This window comes from Canis lupus, chromosome 7 (assembly GCF_011100685.1).
Source record: "Canis lupus familiaris isolate Mischka breed German Shepherd chromosome 7, alternate assembly UU_Cfam_GSD_1.0, whole genome shotgun sequence".
In the NCBI taxonomy this organism is placed as follows: domain Eukaryota; kingdom Metazoa; phylum Chordata; class Mammalia; order Carnivora; family Canidae; genus Canis; species Canis lupus.
This window is the reverse complement of record NC_049228.1, coordinates 18121460-18149382: the sequence shown is the minus strand read 5'-3', so window position 1 is coordinate 18149382 and position 27923 is coordinate 18121460. Positions and strand designations below refer to the sequence as shown.

Sequence of the window (27923 nt, the reverse complement as noted above, 5' to 3'; positions counted from 1 at the left end):
CAATATACTGTGTCATTTAATCTAAATTCTACTTTCACCAAAATCATATATAATCTTTCTTCTACTCTCATTTGGTGAAAAGCTGCATTTCCATCTGTAGCTCCTCCCTGACCAAGCCAAGAATGTAAAATAAAATACATTTAGCTTCCGTTTTTCAGATGAGAATGAACTGTGATTTTAATAATAGTATTTATACATGAATTATCTATGTATAAATACTACTAATATATGGCCAGAGGAAACAAGAATGGGTTCACCTGGAATAATTATAACCTGAAAGGACAGAAAGTGATGTAGCCAGTGAAGATGAGAAATGAGGTCAGAAAAAGTAATCTTAAAGATGTTTTCCAGCAACAGGAATGTGCTTCCTAGAGGACTATTGCCTGATGATCCTTGCAGTACAACAGAAATCTACCTAGGTCTACCTGGCCCAATCCACAATTATAACACCTCAATTATACTTCTGAATAAGAGACACCAAACAAAACAGAAATGTTTCCTGCACAAACCAGGCTCTCTCTTTTGTGGCAAGAATGTACAAACGAGAAGTTAGCATTAGTTTGGACAAGATAACTTGAGAGAAACAGAAAATAAATCTGATAAAAGACTTAGTTACAGGCAGATTTTGAAAGCTCACAGCTTCAATATCCAAAGAAGAAATAGCAATACAATATTCAGAATGTGCTTTTAGAGATTGCAAATATCTGACACTTTCATGCTGACTTTCTACATCTTCACGTTATGGCACATCACTTTTTGCAGGGGTTCAATGTAGTCTCAAAAGCTTTTTAAAACACAGCGCCCCCCCCCCCCCAAGAAGTGACTACCCACAAAGGGAATATGCAAAAAAGATGAAAAATTCCAAAGCATTCTAACATTGAAAGATTTAATAAGTTTATCTTTTTTTTTTTCCCTGAAGATTTACTTGAGAGCGAGCGAGCGAGCGAGTGTGGGATGGGGGTAGAGAGGATCAGAGGGGGAGAGAAAGACAAACAGATCCTGCGAGGAGCACAGAGGCCCCGGGCAGTATGAGGACCGAAGATCAAGACCTGAATAGGAACCAAGAACCAGATTCCTAACCAACTGGGCCACCCAGGCACCCCAAGTTTATTTTTTTTATTTTTTTTATTTTTTTTTATTATTTTTTTTTAAACAAGGAAAAGGTTAGACTTCTAGTTTCTAGTTCCACATGTTAGTGACCACTTTGGCCTAACAAGTTTAAAAACTGTAGAGGCTAAAAAAAATCAACAACTCTTCTTGGGTCTATAAGCAAGGGGAGAACACAAGACAAACCAGTGCCCTTAAGACTGGAAAGACAGAACACAGGGAATCTCAGCTTACCAGAGCACCTCAGGAGTGGAAACTCCAACAGGAACTAGTGTCAAGTTACATAAATCTGAACTACAGTCAAAAAATTGCTGGGCGCCTGGGTGGCTCAGTTGGTTGAATGCCCAACTCTTGATTTCAGTTCAGGTCATGATCTCAGGGTTGTTGAGATCAACTCCCGTGTTGGGCTCCATTCACTGGGTGTGCAGCCTGCTTGGGTTTCTATCTCTCTGCCCCTCCCCATAAATAAATAAATCTTTAAAAATTTGCTGGAGGCTAAGTTTGATAGTTTTGTGTTTTTTTTTAAGATTTCATTTATTTATTCATGACACAGAGAGAGAGAGAGAGAGAGAGAGAGAGGCAGAGACACATGCAGGGAGCCTGATGTGGGACTTGATCTTGGGACTCCAGGATCACACCCTGGGCAGAAGGCAGGCGCTAAACCGCTGAGCCACCGGGGCTTCCCCTAAGTTTGATAGTTAAAAACTCCAAGAGAATTCAGTCATAGAAGTACTCCTAAAATATTATGAAATTGACCTCCTTAAGCCTGACCAGATTCCCACAGGAAAGAACAGGAAAAACCCCCCTTATGCTTGCCAGAGCCCTGCTCTTAGGAAAAACTAGTTAATCAAAACCTAACATACTGGGATATTATCAGAACCTAACTGACTTAGGAAGGTCGATCAATACCCAACTCCAGTCCATTCTAGCAATCCAGTCCACCTGAGGAGGAGGAAAAAAAACTTAAGTACCACTAGTGAAGTTCACAGTATAGAGTATTAGTCTCACTAAAAGACTGAGATCTAGTTACAAAACTATAGAGCCCTTCTTCTCCCCCTACACCTCACCACCACACAATTAAAGGCCTATTTACAGCAATTCCTTGTACCTAGTACATCATGCATGTCTGGCCATCTAGGAAAAAACTACCAGGTATACCAAAGGCAAAAAAAGAAAAAAAAAAGCCAACACAATTTGAAGAGACAAATCAGGCATCAGAACTAGACATGACAAAATAGTCCTAGAATTTTCAGACCAAGAATTTAAAACAACTATGAATAATATGCAAAGGGCTCTAATGAGTACAGAAGACAGCATATAAAAACACATGGGCAATATAAGCAGAGAGATGGAAATCCTAAGGAAAAAAAGTAGTAAGAAATGCTAGAGATCAAGAACACTGTACAAACGTCAAAAATGCCTTTGATGGGCTTATTAGTAGCCTGGATATCGCTTAGGCAAGAACTCTTGAGCTAAAGGATGACAGATCAATAGAAACCTCAAAAAATGAAAAGGAAAAAAGAACAAAGACTGAAAAAAAAATACATTAGAATATCCAAGGACTGTGGGTTAACCTCAAAAGATGTAGCATACATGTAACAGGAATATCAAGAGGGGAAAAAACAAAAGGAACAGAATAATTGAAAAAATAGTGACTGAGAATTTCCCAAAATTAATGTCAGATATCACAGCATAGATGCAGGAAGCTTAGAGAACACCAAGTGGAATAAATGCCAAAAACACTATACCATGGCATGTCATTTTCATACTAGAAATATTCAAAGATGAAGACAAAAGCCTGAAAAAAGCCAGAAAAAGGATTACACTTGCTCCCTCCTCAAAAAAAGATAAGTATAAAGTATGTCCTGCATTTTAAATTTAACTTACATGGCATTAGAGTTGCTCGTATGTCTAATCCTCTGACTTAGTATATTTTAGTATTTTCTCCTACACCTAGAAAAGAGCCTGTTTTTCAATAAGTTAAATGAATGAGTGAAGAAAGACATTTAGAAAGTAAAAATTGAACCTTAGATGATACCTAACAGTACAGAATTACTGCCTACTGAAGTTGATCTTAAATAATTTAACCAGGCATCTTTAAATTGGGGTATGCATGTGTACTCCTGACCTACACAAAAGCTTTCCAGGGAGCTATCCAGAGCTACGTAGTTTTCAAATAATTTAATTTACAGGTTATCAATTTTCCTGAAGTATTTCTACACAAATCGACTTGCCTATATACCTGGGTGGGTCCCTCTCCTTTCCCTAATCCATTCATAAGATTAGGAATCATTCATTCACTCATTCAAATACTGATTTATCTACTGCACCTCATGTACTGTACAGGTCTACAAACACCAACAGTAAACAAGTATGCATACAAGTTAATAATTCTTAAGTATTATATAAAAGATACAAAAAAACGGCACTGAGTTACATCATCAATAGGAGAAAAGGAGCTATTTAAGATAAGCAAATCAAGGGGTGCCTGGGTTAGGGTTAGGGTTCAGTCAGTTAAGCGTCTGCTTTCAGCTCAGGTCAGAATCCCAGGATCACTGGGGCAAAGCCCAGGCATCTCATCGCACTCCCTGCTCAGGCTCAGAGGGAGCCTGCTTCTCCCTCCGTCTGTGCACACACTCTCTCCCTGCCAAATAAATTTTAAAAATAATTTAAAAACTAAAAAGAAAGGGGAATAAAAAACAGAGTTTCAAAAAAATAGACGTATTGGAAAAAAAGAAAGGTCAATGTGGCTGGTAAAGAGGAATATATATGGAGGTTTACAAAGCTAAAGAGAGGTGATCTTCTCAGGAATCAAATGAAATTAAGAACATATAGGATGTATAATAAGTGAAATCTCCCTCAGAAATATTAATAATCTTCAATTTTTAAGTATTAAAACCATAAGAATTGAAAAAATAAAGCATTAGAAATCAGAATATAAACCTAAAGAAAAAGGGAAAAATGATCATTATAAAACCATAAATCAAATAGAAACAGCTAAAAAAACAAAAAAATAGATTTGTTCAAGAAAACAAAATTTGTTATTTGACAAAGCTAATACTGTAACTTTCCCAGAAAACCAAAAAAATTACATAGATATAAAATATATTTTTAAGTTTGCTCATCAGAGACTGCTATAGTCTACTTTATATCAATAAATAAATTTAATTACTCCATTAAATGTCTAAGTTAGAAATGGATGGAAATATTCTTAACTTGATGAATATATTCCAGAAGCCCCAAAGTTAAAACTCTTGAAGACTCCTATTTAAAGAGTCAGGAAAAAAGCAAGACTGCTCTTCTGCTATAAGTCCTCAATAATGTTACCAAAAAAGGGGGGGAGGGGAATGGGCACTGGACAAGGAAGTGACAAACCTATCAGTTAGATAATACAAATACCTCACAAATCCACATGGAATCAAATAAAAAGTTGTAACTTCAAAAAAGGCAGCAACATGGTAGCATGAACAGAGAAAAACATGCCAAAAAAGCCACAGATTTCTATAAGCCAGGAATAAACATTTATAAATGCATTTTTTAATGATCCCATTTATAACCATTCACAATAGCAACAAACACTATAAAATATGTAAGAGTAAATTTCACAAAGTATTGACAACACAAAACTCTACAACTTAACTGAAAGACATTAAAGAGATCATGGACTGGATAAACGTATATATAACAATCCAGTGTAATGCAATCCCAATCAAAATATCGATATACAAAGTGATTCTAAGGTTTACGTGAATTATTATGCACAAGAACGCCCAGGATATTTTGAAAAAGAAGAATAATCAGGGAGACATACCTTACATCAAATATTAAAGCTTCATGAAAAGTAACACTATGGTCTAAAGAAAAGATGATAACATTAATACAACAAAATGAAGGGTTCAAAAACAGACATGAGGGATGCCCAGGTGGCTCAGTGGTTGAGCGTCTGCCTTTCATTCAGGATGTGGTCCTGGGCTCTGGAGTCCAGGACTGAGTCCCACATAGGGCTCCTGCAGAGAGCCTGCCTTCTCCCTCTGCCTGTGTCTGTCTGTCTGTCTGTCTGTCTCTCTCTCTCTCTCTCTCATGAATAAATAAAATCTTAAAAAAATAAAACATGTGAATTTATATAACTTAAGATATTTTAAGTCAGAAGGATTTTTTTTCATTTATTTATTCATGAGAGACACAGAGATAGAGGCAGAGACATAGGAAGAGGGAGAAGCAGGCTCCCTGAGTGGAGCCTGAATGAGACTCCATCCCAGGACCCCAGGATCAGGACCTGAGCTGAAGGCAGATGCTCAACCACTAAGCCAGCCAGGCATCCCTAAATCAGAAGGATTTAAACAAATATTTAAATTCAAAATAATTAAATCAGATGTACCTAAGCAAATTAAAAATTCCAGAAGGATTGAGGCACCTGGGCAGCTCAATCAGTTAAGTGATTCTTTGATTTCAGCTCAAGTCAGGAACTCAGGGTCAAGAGATGGGGAGCCCTGTCTGGGGCTCCCTGTTCAGTGGAGAGTCTACTTGAGATTCTCTCATTCTCCTCCCTCCCCACTGTTCTCTAAAATAAATAAAATCTTTTAAAAAATAACAGAATGATTAAGCATTAAAAAAAAAAACTATATGAGATATATTTTAAAAGAAGGTACAGTGCTGCATACTACTATGATTAGGAAGGCAGACTAATAAACAAGATGCAATACTGGAATACTTTAAAAGCAGTTCACATTTCAACTATTAAATTTTTTTAAACTTCTATACAAAAATAAGGAAAGATAGCATAAGCAAACAAAAGATAAGCTATAGACAAGGAGAAAATATTTGCAACATGTATAATCAACGAAGGCGTATGTCCATAATGTACCCTGAATCTTCCCTCAAGATAATTTAAGACAGCTCAGTATAGGCAAAATGACTACTTCACTAATAATCACTAAATTGCAAATCAAAAGACTATCTACATAAGCTGTATTTTTTGTTTGTGATACTGACTGAAATTAAGATGACTAATAATGGGGCAGACCCGGTGGCTCAGCGGTTTAAGCGCTGCCTTCAGCTGAGGACCTGATCCTGGAGATCCGGGATCGTCCCATGTCGGGCTCACTGCATGGAGCCTGCTTCTCCCTCTGTCTGTGTCTCTTGCCCCTCTCTCTCTCACTCTCACTCTCTCTCACTCTGTCTCGACACAGTCTCTTGTGAGTAAATAAATAAAATCTTAAAAAAAAAAAAAAAAAAGATTAGTAATATCTGGTGTCCAAGTATGCAGAAAAAGGAATTCTCAAATCACTCAAGTGTATAGTGGCATGGTTTTGGGGACAGATCAATTTGGCATTTAGAGCATAATTACAGCATTTGGCCTTAGGAATGTAACCCCTGAAATGAAAACTGGATAAATTAAGCTATATACGACTATTACAGAAATCTCTATGGAAACACACATCTCATTTTTAAAATTATTATCTTTGATCAACATACAGTCAAGAACTTACTGGTTGATGTCATGATTTTATTCACATTCTTTAGAAGTATTAATAGACATATTAGCTCAGAACTTCAATACATTATTTTAACATACCTAGGTACCTTAAATCCTAACGTAATCTCATTTATCTCTTTTAAAAATTCAATAAAATAACGGTTGTGAATAAAAAAAAATAGCACTGACAAACAGACGCCAGTGAAAGAGAGCATACCAAAACAACTGTCTCTGCTCTTTAGCCAAATCAAAAAATAACACTGTACTGTACCTCCCAAAACTGTCAGAAGTTTTAACATTGTAATGGCTCTCTTAGGAAACCTATCCAATTAAAATTCTCCTACAGGTATGCAATAAACATATATACAAGAATAGTGATCACATGGGGATCCCTGGGTGGCTCAGCGGTTTGGTGCCTGCCTTTGGTCCAGGGTGTGATCCTGGAGTCCCGGGATTGGGTCCCACGTCAGGCTCCATGCATGGAGCCTGCTTCTCCCTCTGCCTGTGTCTCTGCCTCTCTCTCTCTCTCTCTGTGTCTCTCATGAATAAATAAATAAAAAAAAAAAAAAAAAAAGAATAGTGATCACAGCATTGTTTGTGATGACAAAAAATCATAAAGTCTATATAGGTCTGTCTGTCAACAGGAATATGGCTAATTAGGATATAGCCAGAGCACACAAACTATGTAGCTATACATGCTGACATGGAATTCAACATAGGTACACAACATACATCATACATTAAGTTTTAAAGTTGCAAAAAATAAAATTAAAAATAAATTTTAAATAAGTAATTTGTAGGGCAAAATATATAGAACACTATCCTGTTTTAGCAAGATGAAAAAAAAAAAATTCCAAACACTTAAATGTATGTTTGTGATCTTGAGTTCTGTTCACTATGTTTCAGCCACAGTTGCCATCTTTCTCTTTATCTATCTTGCCAAGCTCTTTCTCATTTTAGAATCTTTTTACTAGCGCATCCCTTCCATCTGGAACAGAACACTTTCATCCCCCTCCTTTACCAAGATTTTGTCATAGCTAGCTCGCTCATGCATTCTAACAAAACTCTAACTTTGCTATTTTCTCACGTCTCCTCTTTTCCTTTTTCACCATAGCACTTTTATAGTCTCTAAGCTCCTTGAATGCAGAGTTATTTGTCTTATTCACAATATCCCCAGTACCCTGCAACTGTGCCTGGCATATAGTAATTAATCAATAAATATTTGCTGTAGAAATCAGCAATGGGGATGACTCGATAAAGGAGCTCAAATTAGGCAACCTTAATATTTCATATTTTCGGGGCAGCCCCGGTGGCTCAGAGGTTTAGCGCCGCTTGCAGCCCAGGGCCTGATCCTGGAGACCCTGGATCGAGTCCCGCGTCAGGCTCTCTGCATGGAGCCTGCTTCTCCCTGCCTGTGTCTCTGCCCCTCTCTCTCTGTGTGTGTGTCTCTATGAATGAATGAATGAATGAATGAATAAATCTTTAAAAATATATATATTCCATATTTTCATGATCAAACACACATACTTCAAGTTAACATGGGGAAAAAGACGAAAGGAAAATTTATCAGTTGGTCTATTTTCTATGTGTAGAGAAAATATTTTTATGTATCTGCATAGTTAGGGCTATTTGAGCATACAAATCTGTCTTACAAAATAGATGTCCTGAAAAATTAAAGACAATTGAATAGATAAAAAAGAGATTTACCTCTTTAGAAGTATGTGTTTATATTTCAGGGGGTGTGAGACCCTGGAGACATTCATGGGTTGCAAATTCTGCCACCTGTCTGATCTCCCCACCCTCTCCAAACTCATTTACTTTCCAAAGATTAAAAACCTAGGATCCTTCCCTTCTGTAACCAAGGAGAATTTGTTCATAATAAGGAGCAAAGGCCCCCCTCACTCTTTCAGGAGGTGGGCAACAGCTATACAAGCTCCCAGATTCATGTTTTTTAAGGTTTCTTACCTACCAAATGAACATCCAGGTCTCACTGCATCACTCTGAGAGGGAAGAAGTGGGACAATAGGATCACTGCTGTAATAATTAATCCATCCCTGCCCCAGAAATTTTGTGTCTATTTTCAGGAAAATATGAATACAGATATTAAAAATTTATCATTCTATTATAATCTGGCTAACATTTATCATGTTAATTCAAGCGTTAAGAAGAATAACAGGGATGCCTGAGTGGCTCAAGCGGTTAAGCGTCTGACTTCGGCTCAGGTCATGATTCTGGAGTCTGAGGATCGAGTCCCACATGTCAGGCTTCCTGCATGGAGCCTGCTTCTCCCTTTGTCTATGTCTCTGCCTCTCTCTCTCTCTCTCTCTCTCTTTCATGAATAAATAAATAAAGTCTTCAAAAAAAATTTTTTAAACAAATGTAAAAATTATTTTTTCAGGACAAAAATACATTAAGTCCCCCAACTTAGAAACTAAAATTTCCATTCTAAGTTTTTCCATTAAAAACATACTATACAGGAACCTGGGTGACTCACTCAGTTAAGCATTGGACTCTTGATTTTTGGCTCAAGTCATGATCATTGTGAACCGAGATCAGTGGGAAGTCTACTCCTCTCCCTCTGCCCCTCTCCCCACTTGCGTGTTCTAAAATAAATAAAATCTTAAAAAAAAAAAAAAAAAAAAAACTATACTTAAGGGTTCCTGGGTGGCACAGTCAAGTGTTGTACTTTTGATTTCAGCTCAGGTCATGTCAGGTGGCTGGGTGTGGAGCCTGCTTAGGATTCTCTTTCCTTTGGCCTCTCCCTCCAACACCAACTCACGCACACACATTCTCTCCGTCTCTAATAATCTTCTTTTAAAAAAACATACTATGCTTAAGTAATAAATTTAATGAAGTATATGAGCTACTATAAAATTTATATTTGCATGTTAGGTTCAATTACATTATGGATTAGTCTAAAAACCTACCACTAATCATAACATCATTCTTACATATTCTTTTAATAGTACCTGGAAAACAGAGGTTCCCTAAAATACCATTTTTTTAATTCCATCTCTAATCTACAATTCTTAAATTGGTTAAAGGCATTATTTAAAACTCATGGTCATGGGGCGTGTGGGTGGCTCAGTCAGTTAAGCATCTGCCTTCAGCTCAGGTCACAATTCCAGGGTCTTGGGATCGAGCTCCACATCAGGCTCCCAGTTCAGGGGGGAGTCGGTCTACTTCCCTCTCTGCTGCTCCGTGATTGTGCTTGTGCTCTCTCATTCTATCTTAAAAAGAGGGCGGCGGGGGGGGGGTGTCCCTGGGTGGCTCAGTGGTTTGGCGCCTGCCTTTGGCCCAGGGCACGATCCTGGAGTCCCGGGATAGAGTCCCACGTCGGGCTCCAGGCATGGAGCCTGCTTCTCCCTCCTTCTGTGTCTCTGCCTCTCTCTATCATAAATAATAAATAAATAAATCTTAAAAAAAAATCATGGTCAAGTCTATTAGAGGTTAAATGTGGCAAAGGTTTTGTGTGAAAAACTGAAAACAATACTAATACATGTTCCCATTCGACTCTGTGAGACCCTCAAGACCCTCAACTCCCCCTGAATGGGCCATACGTTTGCTCCCAAGACCATTCTCTAACTGCCTGAGTAGGAAAAACAGATAGGCTAAACCATAAATTCCTCGAGAACAAGGATAGAGAACTTTGTATTTTAGGTATATCTTTATTTCATGTTACAACAAATGAGACACCTAGAAAGTATGGCAAATGATTTTTGGAACTGAATCAGTCAGTTTGCATACACATCCTAGTACTGGCAGCTAGTGGTTATGGACCTATATCCAAGTTTCTTGAGGTTTTTTTTTTTTTTTTTTTTAAATATACAAAGTGACGGAAATGTTCAGTGTCATTGGCAAAGTTAAGTGATATGTTCATATAAAGTGCCTGGCATATTTCACAAATGATGATCATTGAATGGAGAGGGCCTAATTTCCCTGATATATTTCAATAAATAAGCATTCTTATTTCTCAGCATCTCTCTACCAAACATGTAAAAGATTAGGGAGAAAAATTACTTACCCACTCCCTAACCTACTAAAAATTTTACATTAACCCACGTTTGAAAAAATTATTTTAGAAAGAAACAAAAATGTTTGGTTATGTGCCTCATGTGATTAAAAAAAAAGAAATCAATCAGGAGGCCAATTAATCCAAGACTACTCTGTAAGGCCTTTTCAGTAACAAAAAACTGCAAGAAATTTGTCAGCTATCTACTGCTAGTAAATTGCAAGGGGCTGAATGCTAAGTGTAGTTCCTAGAAGCTTAAAAGAGTAAGAGAAATACTGAAAAGAGACATTTCTGGCCCAGACTTCATTAGAAACTTGTGCAATCCTCATAAAAGGGACACAAAATAACATAAAGAAGTGCATCTTGAACCACAGCTTTGTAGAACAAGCAGACATTCAAATGGATGTCTCCTGGATTATCCCCTCCCCCTCTTCGAAGGCAATCTTTGAAGGGATTAAGATAATATACACCAGGTATACTGGTATCTGATCATTAAGGATATAGGATGAAAGTGTTAAGAACCTACATGGCCAGAGTACCCATACACCATCATCTCAAGTGAGTCCCTAGCACATGCTGGGTCACAGTGAACTCATAACTTAATTCTCAGTAAGAGCCTCATGTGTACATTTCCTATAGTATGGCTGAAACAAGAATTCATATTAAATAGCAGATGTGCAGACAAAAAGGCTGACACTGTGTTGTAAAATTTTAGAAGTCTAAACTGTACTCTTACCAAAGTATAGCTATAACAAAACAACCACAAGGGAGCTTCCAGACTGGATAAAACATTTTTTCCAAGAAAGGGGGCTTTAAATATAAATTATTTTAAGCTAAAACCTCAAGAGTTCTATGCCAAAAAATGTTCACCAGTTGCTCTAATTATAAAAATCGCCTGGTCTATTCAGAGTATTTTAAATAGAACTAAAGACTAATTATGAGTAAGCTATAAATATGCCTCCTCCCCCCAAGAAGAGTTTAGGTAAATAGGGTTGTTTAGAAATCTCCACTTACACTTTGAAAAATGATTACTGTATTAGTTTCCTACAACTCTGTAACAAATTACCACACTCTCTTAGTTTTGAAGGTCAGAAATCGGAAATCAGTATCACTGAGCCAAAATTAAGGTGCTGGCAGGGCTGTGCTTCTTCTAGAGTTTTTATTGGAAATTGCTGTTTCTTGCAGCTGGCATTCTTTAGCTTGTGGCCACATTGCCACCTCTTCTGTGTATGTAATCTCCCTCTGCCTAGCTCTTATAAAGACACATGATGACATTTAGAACTCAACCAGATAATCCAGGATAAACTCTTCATATCAAGACCTTTAATTTAATGACATTTGCAAAGACTTCCTCACACAGACACATACCTTAGCCCTGAACAATGTAACATTATAGATTCCAAGGATCAGAATATGGACATTTTGGAGGGGGCCTATTTTTCAGCCTACCATACCAAAAGTGTGCTTAACTTTATAACCAACTCCTAGAAGCCAACACCTATGTTTTTATCCTGTACATTTGTTTCCTTAATTTGTTTTTCAAACTGTGAAATATATACCAGAAAATACAATCATTAGATAATCCCATCTTCCCATGAAGAGTTTTCTTCATTGTTTGAGATTTGCTTCCCTAAGCACTATGAAACAAAACCAAGAAACTTTATTTTTAAGGACAAAATTTATCTTTTTCTTCCATGGTTATAGTCCCTTCTGAACATAAAGTAAATACAGGTCACATCACATTAACTCTCTCAATCTTCAGCATTTTCCTTTTCCTCTTACATTATACAAAATGTGAATGAGCAAACTATTTGTTCCTTAATTGAAACACTGTTTGCTTACAGGATACAGGTGTTCCATTTTAGAAATTTATTCAAGACTAGGCAAACCAGGGAGCAATAATAAATCTGACTAAGCAATCCAACTGCCATCATAGCATTGCCTGAAGTAAGTATCACCTCATAAAAACCACTTGCAGTCGTTTAATCTAAAACTACAACTATAAGACAGACATTAATTTTTTGTAAGCTTCTATATACACAAAGAAAGTACTCTTTATTGAAAAAGATGCCATTGTAGTAAACATCTGGAATGCTCATCTAAATTACTTTGGTAATCTAATAACATCTTTATTTTAAAAGGTAATATAGGGACGCCTGGGTGGCTTAGCGGTTGAGCATCTGCCTTTGGCTCAGGGTGTGATCCTGGAGTCCCAGGACTGAGTCCCACATCAGGCTCCCTGCATAGAGCCTGCTTCTCCCTCTGCCTATATCTCTGCCTCTCTGTGTGTCTCTCATGAATGAATAAATAAAATCCTTTCTAAATAAATAAATAAGGTAATATAATCAATTCCTAACTGGATTATATTTTTCACATATTGTGGAACACAGAGTAGGAACCTTTCAAGGGTAAACCAAATAATCTTCATTATCCAGTCTTAAATTTGAGTATTAGTAACAATGTTTTCTAGTCTTATGTAAGGGAGTTGTTACAGGGAAGATAATTGCTTTAAGATTTTTTTAAAGTACCAATTAAAATGCAAATCTAGATAATTTAGTGTGATCTGTGCCCTCCCACCATACTTAGTACCCATCACTATCTCACCTCTAACGCTACTCCTTCATTTTCCCCAACCCTCCAACAGTTTAATAACCCAATTCAGTCTTTCCCCAAGGTTTCAGAATAAACCTGCCAAGGTCTAATATTAGTCAACACCAGTTGTATCAGCAGCAGCTTTGTTTTCTTCCTTTCCTTTTGTCCCTCTGCCTATCCATATTAGAAGCTAGCTAACACCCATAAAGAACAATAGCTGAGTTCAAAGTTTAGGAAACATTTACTGAGAACTACCATATGATAGGAAATGAGACCCTCAAGGGCTTACTGGCTAGTAAGTACTCAACGTATTTTCAATACAATTTGGTAAACGCTACAAGTGTACAAAACAAAACAAAACCAGGGCAGCCTTCAGCCCAGGGCCTTCAGTTTAGCGCTGCCTTCAGCCCAGGGCCTGCCTGGTTCTGGAGGCCCGGGATAGAGGCCCACGTCGGGCTTCCCTTCATGGAGCTTGCTTCTCCTCCTGCCTGTGTCTCTGCCTCTCTATCTCATGAATAAATAAAATCTTAAAAACAAAAACAAACAAACAAACAAACAAAAAAAAACAGTCAAATGGAAAAGCAGAAGACGTTTCCAGAGAAAGTGACTCCTTGAAAAAGAAGACTCTAAGTGGAAGTTAACCAACTGAGGAAAGGAAAGCAGTCCAGAAGGATCATTGTAATAAGCAAAGAAACAATTCAGCAGGTATGTTGGGGAACTCTAACTAGTTCAATATCAAATGAGTTAGAGAGAGAGGTATGGAGTAGAACAGAGTAAGGCTGAAGAATTAAACTATGGACCAGATCAGGGAGGCCTTAAACCCATGCAAAGGTCTCAGGAAAAATCTACCATTGAATGACAAGGTGAGATTTGTTTCTGAAACAAACAGATCAACTCTAATACAGTGGAGAATGGACTTGCAGGAGGCAAGAATACTAATTAAAGGGCTTATGCAATGGGCACCTGGGTGGCTCAATCAGTTAAGTGTCTGCCTTTGGCTCAGGTCATGAGCCAGGGTGCTGGGATGGAGAACACATTGGGCTCCCTGCTCAGTAGGAAGCCTGCTTCTCTTTCTTCTCCCCCTCCCCACTGTTTGTGCACATGTTCGCACTCTCTCTCATTCTCTGTCAAATAAATAAATAAAATCTTAGAAAAGGGGGTGAGGCTTGTGCAATAATCCAAATAAGAAATGAATACAATGAATCTGTTAGTAGTAAGGATGAATTAGGGGCAGCAAAGCTGCAAAATACTTAGGAAGCAAAATACATGCGGTGTATGAAATGAGAAAGAAGAAAGCCATGAACTCCCAAGCTTGTGGCTGTTAAGATGTTGATGCTAAAAAAAAAAAAAAAAAAAGTGAGACATCTAAACAGGAAATGGTATTTTTGTCACTTCTATTCAACATATTATATTGGAAGTCTAGCCAAATCAATTAAGCATGAAAAAGAAATAAAAGGCATCCCACTAGAAAAAGTATCTGTATGTATATACATATATATATGATATGATATGATTTTATATATAGTGAACCCTAAAGACCACAAAAAAAGTTAAAAGCAAAACTGACTAAATGAATTCAGGAAAATTGCTGGGGGGAAAAACTCAACACACAAAAATCAGTTGCATATCTATACATTAACAATGAACAGTGTGAAAAGGAAATCAAAACAATTCCATTTGCAAAAGCATCAAAAAGTATAATATTAGGAATAAATTTAACCAAGGCAAAAATCTGTACACTGAAAATTATAGAACACCTCTGAAAGAAATTAAAGACACAAGTAAATGGAAAGATATCCTATCCTATGTTCATGGATCAGAAGACTTAACATTGTTAAGATGACACTACCACCCAAAGCAGAAACCATGCAATTCCTATCAAAATCCTGATTTTTTTTCAGATATTGAAAAACACATCCTCACATTCATACAGAATCTGAAACAGGGGCATCTGGGTGGCTCAAACAATTAATTAAGCATGATCTCTGGGTCATGGGATCTAGCCAGAGTTGGGCTCCCTGCCCAGTAGGAAGTCGGATTCTCTCTCTCCTTCTTCCCCTCCCCCCTGCTCATTCATTCATTCTCTCTCTCTTCCCCTCTCAAATCAAGTCTTAAAAAAAAAAATAAAAGATTTTTTTAAAAATTTTAAAAAGAATCTCAAGGAACCCCAAACCACCAAAATAACCCTGAAAGAGGACAAGCTGGATGACTCAATACTTCCTGATTTCAAAACTTACTACAAAGCTATAGTAATCAAACTCACTGGGTACTGGCACAAAGACAGAATATGGATGGATCAAAGGAGTAGAATACAAAGCCCTGAAGTAACCCCTCACATAGTGTTATTTTGACACAAATGCCAAGACCATTCAATAGAGGAAGGTCAATTTCAACAAAAAGTACTGGGATAACTGGATATCCTCAAATGCAAAAGAACAAGGTTAGACCATAACCTTCTATCATTTAAAAAATTAACTCAGGATCCCTGAGTGGTTCAGGGGTTTAGCACCTGCCTTTGGCCCAGGGCGTGATCCTGGAGTCCAGGGATCAAGCTCTGCATCGGGCCCCCTGCATGGAGCCTGCTTCTCCCCTGCCTCTGCCACCCCCCTCATCAACAAATAAACTCTTAAAAAAATTAACTCAAAACAGATCAAAGATCTAAATGTTAAGAACTAAAACTATAAAAAAAAAAAAAAGACCTAAAACTATAAAACTCTTAAAAGAAAACTCTTCAGGACACTGAATTTAACAATATTTTGGATAGGACACAAAGAGCACAGGCAATAAAAGAAAAAGATTGATGAATTGGATTTTATTAAAATTAAAATGTTTAGGGGCACCTGGCTGGCTCAGTCAGTACAGCATGCAACTCTTGATCTCAGGTCATGAGCTCAAGCCTCATGTTGGGTATAGAGCTTATTAAAAAAAAAAAAAAATCAAAACCTTTAATATATCAAAGGACACTACCAAGAGAGTGAAAAGGGCAACCCACAAAATGGGAAAAAATATTTGCAAATCATTTATAATAACAGAGTAATATCTGGAATAGATGAAGAATTACTAGAACAAAAAAAAAAAAAAAACTCAAAAAGAGGAAAAGACTTGAATAGACACATTTCTCCAGAGAAGATATACAGATGGTCAACAAGCTTATGAAAAAAATGTTCATTACTAATCATTAGAAAGATGCAAATCAAAACCACAAGGTATCACACTTCATACCCATTAGGATGGCTTATATGACTATTATCAAAAAATAAAAACCATAAGTACTGGTGAAGATGTGGCAAACTCAAACCCTTGTGCAAATGATAGTATTGGGGTTTTTGTTTTTTTTTTTTTTTTGATACAGCTGTTTTTGAAAAAGCATGGCAAGTCCCTCAAAAAATGATACATAAAATTACCATATGATCCAGCAATTCCATTTCAGGAATGAACTGAAAGCAGGGCCTGAAACAGATTTGTATACCCATTTTCTTAACAATTATTCACAATAGCCAAAAGATGTAAACAATCCAAATGCCCATCAATTGGTAAACAGATAAACAAAATGTATACATGTATATTGAAATACTATTCTGCCTCAAAACAGAATGGAATTCCGATGCACACTACACATACATGAACCTTTAAAACACTATACTCAATTAAAAAAAAAAAAAAAGCCAAACACAAAGGGACAAAGATTGCATGATTCCACTTAGATGAAATACCAGAATAGTCCAATTCATAAAAGGTAGAATAATGGTTACCAGAAGGGGAGAAAGTAATGAAGAGCTCCTATTACTGAATACAGATGAAAATTCTGGGTGAACTTTCTGGGATGAAAGTTCTAGAGATGGACAGTGGTGATGGTTACACAACAATTGTGAATGTACTTATTGCCACAGAATTCTATAATCAAAAATGACAAATTTTATATGATACATAGTTTATCACAATAAAAAAAGTTTGAAAAAAAACTTTTTAAAGATTTTATTCATTTATTCATGAGAGACACAGAGGGAGAAGCAGGCTCCTCGCAGGGAGCCTGATGTAGGGACTCAATCCTGGGACTCCAGGATCACGGCCTAGGCCAAAGGCAGACGCTTAACTGCTGAGCCACCCAGGCGTCCCTGAAAAAATTTTAAAGCAGGAAATGGTATGCATTTCCTAGGAAGAGATGAAAAGTTGAATTCAGTTTTAGATTTATTGCATATAATATATATGCAGGTCATCCAGAAGAATAAACACATCTGAAGCATGAAGAGTTCTGGTGGAAAATCTCAGCCTATAGTACTCAAAACTATAAGAGAAAAGAACATGTGGTTTAAAAAGAAAAAGTGCAATAAGGATCAAAGGAAACTTTGAGCTTGTTAACTGAACTTATAGATATAGAAGACCACTATTCAAAATTATCCCACCATGTATCAGTGTTATGAATTATCTGCATCTCGTTCAAAACACCTTATCGGCACTACCTCAATCCTGCTATATAAACTACTCTTTGAACACAAGACAAAAATCAAAGTATGAAATCTTGCCAGAGCTGAAATAACGTACCTAATTCACAGAATCCTGTGAAGAATATATGACAGCTATTATAGTCGTAATAAAAATGAGACAACAGCCTATCCTATTCAACCTACACTTCTAACAACTAAGAAAAAACCTGCATATTATTACAAAGGGGTAATAAACATTAATTGTAACTTACTATATAGAAGCTAATTTACACTCTGGACTACAATGTGTTATCAATTTAAGATACACTAAAATTCTCCATTTATAAATTTTAGTCACCTTCTGAAAAACAAACTGGGAAAAATATTAAACACTTACAGACAAAAGGCTAATTTCTTTAACAGAAAAAATTTTGCAGATCAGATTTTTGCTTTTTATATTTTTAAGAATTTATTAATTTGAGAAAGAGTGTGTCCGTGTGCTTGTGAAGGGGGTGGCAGAGAGGGAGAATCAGGCTCCCCACTGAGGCAGGTGGGGCTCGATCCCGGGATCATGACCTGAGTCAAAGGCAGACGCTTAACTGACTGAGCCACTGACTGTGCCTTGTAAATCAGCTTTAAAAAAACTAATAGAAACTGATATGTAGGAATTGACAGGCAAAAAATGGCCAATAAAGCAGTGAAAAGATACTTGATCACTCTTTTTTTTTTTTTTTTTTTAAGATTTTATTTATTCATGAAAGACACAGAGAGGCAGAGACACAAGCAGAGAGAGAAGCAGGCTCCATACGGGGAGCCTGATGCAGGACTTGATCCCGGGACTATGGGATCACACCCGTTGCCGAAGACAGGCACCCAACCGCCGAGCCACCCAGGCATCCCTTGATCACTCATGATTGAAGCCTTGCAGATTAAAACAGCAATGAAATATTTTTCTACCTACCAGACTGGGCAGGCTTTAAAAAAATGTTACTAATCTTAAATTAGTAGAAGGGTAAATTGGCATAGCAATATAGCAGTATTTGTCAGAATAAAAAAAAAAGTTCGCCTGCCTTTCAATCCAGTAATTTCTCCTTTAGGAATTTGCTTAGGCAACTTCTTACCTAGGGTAACTTACTGTCAAAGATAAAGTTAGAAAAAAAAAAAAAAAATAGCAAAACATACATGAAACCAATGAATGGATGGTGAACCACATCTTTACTGGGGACAGTTTCAGGAACTTCTAGTAGTATTTGAACATGCCATGGGTTTCCTTAGGTCAGTAAAAACTAATCTTTAGCTAGAACGAATTTTCAACCCTGGTTGTATATAAAAACAACCTGGCTGACTTTCTAACAATATCAGGAGCTGCAGAGATAATGACTCAGTTGGTCTAAAACGGGACCTTGTTACCTGAGTTGTTTAAAAGCTCTCCAGGTAATATGTGTATGCAGCCAAATTTGAGAACTACTTCTCTAGGGGAAGACTGTTTTCCCTGTGGATGTGTTGAATTTTCTTTTGGCAGAAGCCAATACTCCATTGGGCAAGTAAACTGATCAACATATTTTTTTCAGTTTCTCTCACTGCCATTGGCTTTCTCAGGATAATTTGGGTTTCAGCTGGTGTACTAGTTTCCTCTTGCTAACAGTTCTGACAGAAGTCCAAAATGGATCATAAAGGGATTAAAATCAGTATATTGGCAGGCCTGCATTTCTTCTGGAAGCTCTAGAGGAGAATTCATATCCTTTCCTTTTCTAGCAGAGGCTGCTGACACCCTCTGGGCTCCTGGGTCCTTCCTCTGTCTTCTAGTCAGCAGCAAAGCATCTTAGATTTTGCTGTTTGACTACTATTCCTGTCTCCTTCATCACAGCACCTTCTCTCTTATAAGGATATTTCTGATTGTATTTTTTTTTAAGATTTTATTTATTCATGAGACAGAGACAGAGAGAGAGAGAGAGGCAGAGACACAGGCAGAGGGAGAAGCAGGCTCCATGCAGGGAGAGCCTGACGTGGGACTCCATCCCGGGTCTCCAGGATCAGGCCCTGGGCTGAAGGCGGCCCTAAACTGCTGAGCCACCGTGGCTGCCCTATTTCTGATTGTATTGGACCAAACTCAGATAATCTTGGATAATTTCCCCATCTCAGAATTATTAATGCAATCACACTGGCAAAGTCCTTTTTGTCAGGTAAGGTAACATAGTCACAAATTCTGGGCATTAAGATGTGGATACTTTGGGGGCCCATTATTTGGTGTCACCAATAAATGTGCTGCCAAACTCAAGTATACAGAATCTACAAATTCCTTAATAAGGTTATGGAATATGTAAGTAAGCATCAGGCACACTGTCTCCTCCTTTTCCTTTGCAAAAGTAATACAACTGTCAACAACCAAGTTGACTCTTCCTTGAAAGCTGTGAGTTCCCCCTAGCAGTTTTTCCCATATTTGTATGCAGCTTTGCAAAATATTTGTTGCCACTAGGTGGAGACAATCTAATAATAGAAATACTGGTTACTGAAATAAAGAGTAGCTGTAAATTTTCTACAAATATTCTCAAATGGTAAAGAAGTTCTGCCTCTAAATTGAGTAAACCAGGGCTAGTTACTTTAGTTGAGGATCTAGTTTCCTTATTTGTAAATTTAGGAATTAAATAAAGTAGCATCAAGAGCCGTCTTAATATTTTGTAGATCAAAAAACTTGCTTAAAAATGTACCTAGCAGGGGATCCCTGGGTGGCGCAGCAGTTTGGTGCCTGCCTTTGGCCCAGGGCACGATCCTGGAGACCCGGGATCGAATCCCACGTCGGGCTCCCGGTGCATGGAGCCTGCTTCTCCCTCTGCCTATGTCTCTGCCTCTCTCTCTCTCTCTCTCTCTCTCTCTCTCTGTGACTATCATAAATAAATAAATAAAAATTAAAAAAAAAATTTTAAAATGTACCTAGCAGCTACCTTTAGCAACTGCTTTCAACTTGAATACTTCAAACAATCATAACCATAATCCAAACTTTTTTTTTTTTTTTTAAGATTTTACTTATTTATTCGTGAGAGACAGAGAGAGAGGCCAAGATATAGGCAGATGCAGAGGCAGGCTCCCAATGGGGAGCCTGATGCGGGACTGGATCCCAGGACCCCAGGATCATGACCTGAGCCAAAGGCAAAGGCTCAACCACTGAGGCACCCAAGTGTCCCTCCTCCAATCTTTTTTCAAAGCAGGTCAAAAGGGACAAACTGTTCACACATCTAGGATTCTAAGTTAAACCCAAGGTTATCTGCACTTTTTTTCCTTGTCTCAAAGAAAATAGCTGATATCATACTTCCCCACATTCATCTGGCTTATTTGCATACATCTTTTAAACAACTAGCTATTTATTTTCCTTTCAACAAGTGTCCTGGGTACTAGAATCTGGGAAATTTTGTTTGGTATTTTATCTCGTGTTATTTTTTATTTGTTTGCCTCATTTGGTCAGAACCTTCCATTTTTGTTGATTTCCTGAATTCTTAACTATCCCTCTGTCAAGACATTCCTCACATTGGTACTTCACCTCCTGATTCTCATCTGCCAGTCTACATTTTGCAACTCTTCTAAGATGTCTCAACCTCTGCTTTCCTAAGAGGTTTCCAGTCTACTGCTTCATCCAATTACCTGAATATAATAACCTACTGCCAAACCACTGACTCACTAGTAATTTAGATCTCAGACTTTGGCATAATCTAGGTTCTCAGCACTGAACACACACCAACTCTATACCACAAACTAGTCACATTCTTAGAACTACTTTTAATTCTCCCAGTACCCTAAGACCAAGAGACACAAAGGACATTGATAATTTCCTGAGCAGAGAAAAAAAAAAAAAAAATGCTGAGTTCCTAAAGAACAAGGAAGGCTACCAAATTCATTTCACATCTCTCCCCCAGATTACAGGAAACTAGCTAGGGAGCATACTAATGTGGCAGCAATAACCAGCTTACTACTGGGCTGTAGACTGTTGCTGTGTCATTAGCACACATGACTGGTCCCCCAAAAAACACCTGCATATTTAATGGCACAGACAGATCAGTACCTCTATTTTGGAGAGGGAGAGGTCAAACACAACTAAGGCATAGAGCAAAGCTTAAAAATTTACATAAGCATGTCACAAATGACAAAGCTAAAAAGTCTAATAACTACTCAGTTTTAGTTCAAAACCCCATGACAGAATAGAAGTTAACTTCTGAAAAGTGGTATATAGCAAGGTTGTTATCTTTTCCTGGGAAGAGAAATGTCCATCAAATACAGACTCCTGACAGAAGGAGTGCTGATGAATATACACATTAGCTTTAACAAGTAACTGTGTAGGGAATCACAGCAACACTCCTTTGTGTCACTGAAAATATGGCTACAGGTCTATACTTCTGGCAAGGGCATATCTGTTGAAAAATTAAATTTGTGCTAAGGAAATAACAAAAGAATATAATTAGATTAAGGAAGATTAAAGAGAAAGCTGAAGGCTGATGCCACTGCATTCTAATAGCAACTGGAATAATGGAATAACTCCTTCAGAAAGCCGTGAGGCAATTCATTTCCAAAGATACAAAATACAGTAATCTCAGTCCTAGGAAATAATGTTATTAATAGATAACTTTTAGAGAGTTTATCATTTTCTATGAGATCTTACTTAATCCTAACAACTCTATAAAGTATATATATATATATAAAGCATATATATATATATAAAGTGTATATATATATATAAAATAGGTACTATTATTTTCCTCATTTAGGAAATAAGGAAATTGAGTCGAAGTGTAAATAAATAAATAAACAATTTGCTTAAAGGTCCCACAATAATAAGCATCAAAGGTATGGCTCAGGGGCCCTGAGGTGCCTCAGGTGCCCTGGGTGCCCCTGAGTGGCTCAGTGGTTGAGCATCCGCCTTCCGCTCAGGTGGTGATTCCTGGGGTCCTGGGATCAAGTCCCACATCAGGCTCCCCACAAGGAGCCTGCTCCTCCCTCTGCGTCTCTCATAAACAAATAAAATCTTAAAAAAAGACAAAAAAGCATGACTCAAATGTAGGTCTAAGAAGACCATGCCCTTAAGGACCATACCAGACTACTGGCACCACTACTACAATAATTATAACATCACCATAGGCAAGGAGACATCTACAACATTAACATCAGGAAATTTCCTCAATCATTAAAAAATAACAATTATTAATACGATATTCAATGACTAGTAACATTTGCAAGCTAAAAGGACAGAGGCCACTGATTTGTATCTGTGCTATAATTACAGCTTTGTAAAAGTTATGTTCTAAAAGATAACAGAGGGCAGCCCTGGTGGCTCAGCGGTTTAGCGCCACCTTCAGCCCAGGGCATGATCCTGGAGACCCAGGATCGAGTCCCACGTTGGGCTCCCTACATGGAGCCTGCTTCTCCCTCTGCCTGTGTCTCTGCCTCTCTCTCTGTGTGCCTCTCATGAATAAATAAAATCTTAAAAATAAATAAAATAAAATAAAATAAAAAATAAAATAAAATAAAATAAATAAAATAAAATAAAACAGAGTTGTTAAGAGTTTGTGGAGAGAGTTTCCATTTTTCAACTCCCAAAATACTAATAAGCACAGATTTTTAACAGTTTTAAGACTAGAACAAGTAAGAATAAAGGAGTTAAGAATGTGTCTCTGGTATCCTTTTGTCATACAAGGTAGACTTTCTCTTGCAGGAAAATAAAAATTATTCTGTCCCTATACATATTCCATAGTAGCAGCCAGGCTGGGATTACTGGGATTGAGGAGATCTCAATTCTCATATTGGGTTCTCCAAACAATTCCAAAAGATAAACAGATTTAATCTTTCTTCTGTTCTGGCCTTTATCTCTTGGTTTCTGTAACTTGCATCAAAAAATTTTTATTTATTTTTTTCAAAAAAGTTTTACACTTAATAGTTCCTGGGGTTTCAAAGGCCAGGATCTCAGAAACATGAAAAAGAAATCAAAAACTCTTAGAATAGAAAGAGTTTTACAGCTCTGATAAATCTGAAGAGTAGTATAATCTTTATGTTCTTGAAAGCAACAAAAATTTTGCACAGCTCATCTATACTGGACATCAACATGGTTTTGAGTTAGTCAATATATAGATCTAAACCTCTTTATAAGATAAGCATGTTTTAGGTGATATATAGATGTATGTATTTTATGTCCATTAAGGCAGAGTTCCTTATTACCAATGAAAAAAATATGTATTTAAATATGTAAATATCAAAATAATTTTTTAAAGCTACTTACTAGCAATTAGACTTTGATAATCTTAATGTGAGTTTAAAATAATGTTAAAAAGAGAAAACCATAACATACTATTATAAAACCTTGGGGTGCCTGGCTGGCTCAGTCATTGGAACATGGAACTTACTGGTTTTGGGATTGTGAGTTCAAGTCCCACACTGGGTGTGGAGACTACTTAAAAATTGAATGAATGAATGAGAAAACTTAAGCAGCTAATGTAGTGAAATCATCCTCTCCTAAGCAAAACTGATTCTATATTATCAAACAATTAACAAAAAAAGAAAATTGATATTAATTCGATACAAGACACTGTGTGTAGGCACCTTTTTTTTTTTTTTTAAAGATTTTATTATTTATTCATGAAAGACAGAGAGAGAGGCAGAGACACAGGCAGAGAGAGAAGCAAGCTCCATGCAGGGAGCCCAATGTGAAACTCCAGGATGACACCCTGGGCCTAAGGCAGGCCCTAAACCACTGAGCCACCCAAGAATCCCCTGTAGGCACCTTTTATACCGATTTCCCTCTACCTCTACTTTTTAAGGAAATCCTCTAAAAAAAAGTCCATGGTTGTTAACTTTTGCGTCCACACCCCCACTGAGAAGCTGAAGTAAGGAACTCTCGAACCTGGGGTGGGGGGGGTGGGGGGGAATACCATACAAAAGAACACATGCCCTAAATCTCAGAATAATGGTCCCTTAGGAGATCTCAGAACTGAAGGCCAAGAACACTTGCTCTAAAAAAGAATTCCAAAACCTAGTAACAGAAAAACCAGAGACTACCTTCTCTAAGTCCTTCTCAGTTTTCCTCAGCTATACCGCAACAAGCTATAGCCATCAATTACAGATTCATTCTTGTAAACTTATGGAGACAAAAGGTATTGCTTATTAATTATGTCCATCTGGCTGTCACAATGAATTTTGGACCTCCCCACTATCAACCTAAATACAAAGCTAAAAGGAACCTCAGGATCCAATCATTGTTACACCCATTTGAAATATTCTGCCATTGTCAAAAATGTTACCAAACTGGTTATGGCATAGAAAATATTTGTGATATCAAAAGAATTAAAATATGCACATAAATTCAGGTCTATAATATAAAACAGTTAAAACTCTATTTTAAACAAAACAAAAACCAAAAGATAAAATTTCCAAAAGGAAATACTTCAAAATTTAAAAGCAATTAAAATGAAGTATTGAAAACATGATTTTTTCTTGCTACTTCTTAAATTTTCCAAAACAAATACACTTAAAAAGGTAACATAGTGCATAGTGACAACTAAAATTATATTTCATAAAAAGACAATTTAATAACATTGATTTTTTCCATTAGCTCTTAAGCTGTTTTTTGAAAAGACTATAAGCAACATACTGAACATATGGATTAAAACCAAATCCGTTTAAGAAATGTCAGTCAGGGGGCAGCCCAGGAGGCTCAGCGGTTTAGTGCGCGCCTTCAGCGTAGGGCCTGACTCTAGATTTTGGCTCACATCGTGGTCTCAGAGTTGTGAGATCAAGCCCCACATAGGTGCTTGAGCACAAAATGGGCTTGAGATTCTCTCTCCCTCTCCTTCCTCCACCCTCATGTGCTCACACTCTCTCACACTCAAATAAATAAATAAAAAATTTTTAAAAAGAAAAGAAATGAGAAACAGCTAGGTTACTGTATGAAATTTTTTTTTCCTCACTGGCTCACCAATATTGTCTTAATTTTCCTAAATCATTATTACAACATATTATCCAAAAGGTTTCAAGATAATTTAAATTGGCATTGATAATCACATTATCTATATTACACATAGTTGTAACGTTACCTTTTCAAAAGTTACGGAGACTTCTGGGAAAAAAACAATTTCAGGAGGCTACACTGGTAAGTTATCACTGGTTAACCCAAACTGGAAATGAGACCTACATTTAAATACAAACATAATCAATTATAAAAACATTAAAGACAGAGAAATTGAGTCTTAATATTTTAGACAATACTCAACTATCAGTATTCAAGAGCCTTCAACATATTTCTACTTTATAGCCACATGAGAAAATATTCCTGGAGGACAGTAACTCATAAAAATATAAAAGCTAGAAAAAAGCATCTTTCCCTAAATCAATGAGGCAGATTTTCTTTATAAATATGCCAATTAAAATTTTAAGATGAACGATAAAAGGACAAGTTCATTGAAAGTGAACAGATATAATTTCTAATTTTGCTAAGTGTACTCTGAAAAGCAGCTATTTTCTGTAATTGATATCATAAAATAACATGTAAGTAAAACAAAACCGCAATAGGTAGTTTTCAGTCAAAACTGTAATACCATCTGTTTCCCCTACTCCCCCGGGCCCTTGTCATTTAAACAATCTACAAAGTGGTAGTTTTGTTCCTAATGTGTAAGTAAAGTTTGGGATATTATTGTCTAATGATATAAGCAAGATACTTGACCCTGGTGTAAAGAAATTAATGAGGCATGACAATCTTAAAATACAATTATTTAAAGGGGAGAGAATACTATATTATAACCCAGCCTTGGGAAAAGTAGGGTTATAGGACATCCACAACTCCTCCCACATTCCATTTGCACCCTAACAACTTTGAAATATGAAAACTCCCTTGAAAGTAGGCACAGACTATAATCCAGATTCATGCCAGAGATCAATCCATCTCTGTCTCTCTTTCTTTACCTACACCCTATGTATTTACAACATGCCGTTTACAAAACCTTTTACCTACCCTACCTCTTATGTCTTTACAAATAACCTGTGAGGTCAGTGAGGGTGATTTTTTTTTTTTTAATACAAAACAGGCCAATAATTTTGCTTGTAGTGAAACCAGACCTAAAAACCAAGACTCCTGCCTTTAATTCTGAAGCTTTTTCCACTATACACAACACTATCCTTTCTGTAATATAGTAAAGCCTTCTATAAAACATTTGGCTGAATTCCAAGATAGCAGTCCCAGACTGAATTGGACTCTATATTGCAAATAGTGTAAATAATGAGGGTTTAATGCAATTACTGGCATGGAGGCATACATCTTTTTAAAAGTAAAGAATCAGTTGGTTTTAAGTTGGTTTAATAGTGTGTGTATAGCGGTAGAAAGAGAACACTATTTTAAAAAGAAGTCAAAATGAAACACTACAGATTTGCACATTATAGCTAATGCAGGTAGTAGTGAGCAATATACGAAATAGGGAAAAAAAGAGTAATTAAAAAGAACAATGTAAAAAGAAACTGCATGTTATTTTTATTTTTAGGAAATAAAATAAGGAGCTTCTGTCTTTTCTTTCTGCCAGAAGTGCTGTGAGACTTCAGAACATTAGATTATAAAATAGTAAGAGAAGTAGAAGAGGATTTTATTTAGCCATTAAATGAATCCCTGCCAAAACTGCTGGCTCTGGAATAAAAAATCCAAAGCCCTATTTCTAGATCAGCTGCTGGTACTATACAGTTTAAGGTAACCAATTATTTTAATTTTTCAATTCTCACATCTATAAAATCAAACTCTACTCAAACAATTTTCTAATGACCTTGGAAGGAAGAAACAATGTCTGCAAAAGCAATAATGAACATTTTAATTCCCATTACCTACCGCAAAAATAAATATTTCTGGAACATCTTCTATGTTCACAGTACTAGGCTAGGCTAGAAGTGCAGAGAAAGTGATGGTCTTTACAATCTAAGTCAATAAGGCACAGGAAATGCTTAACTAATAACGATTATGATTACATAACAAAATTGAGGCATCTCAGATAAAGAGATTTCATAGGAGTTGAGCTGAGCACAGTAGAGAGAATGAAGTTGGATTTGATCAAGATACAAAATAAAAATAGTAGTCATTAAGTTTAGCAAGGCAGAGAAGAGGCAAGTAGGTTGCAATGTCCTTTGGGTTCCCAAAGCACATCACTCATCTGTTATTGCATTTAACACACTGTAAGATGGGTTACTTGTCATCTCCATTTAGACTGTAAATTCCTCAAGGAAGAGATCTTGTTCAATTCATTTTTCTATCCCTAATCCCTTACATAGTGACTGGCAAACAGAAGATAATCAGCACTTGTTT

The 27923-nt window shown here is 36.8% G+C and overlaps 1 protein-coding gene across 4 annotated transcripts in view; it reads right to left on the bottom strand.

The window, feature by feature from the left end:
• The window catches only part of RNF2 (ring finger protein 2), a 49133-nt gene that overhangs the window by 15556 nt on the left and 5654 nt on the right, over positions 1-27923 (bottom strand). For 2 of the 4 annotated variants that reach the window (XM_038542297.1, XM_038542295.1), the window contains exon 2: positions 25681-25774. The exons of 1 other annotated variant lie outside the window; for it this stretch is intronic. The gene's annotated coding sequence lies outside the window, so the exon portion shown is untranslated. Of the gene's footprint in view, positions 1-25680; positions 25775-27452; positions 27591-27923 lie in introns of those variants that run through there. One more of the 4 variants, XM_038542296.1, reaches the window with a different exon arrangement.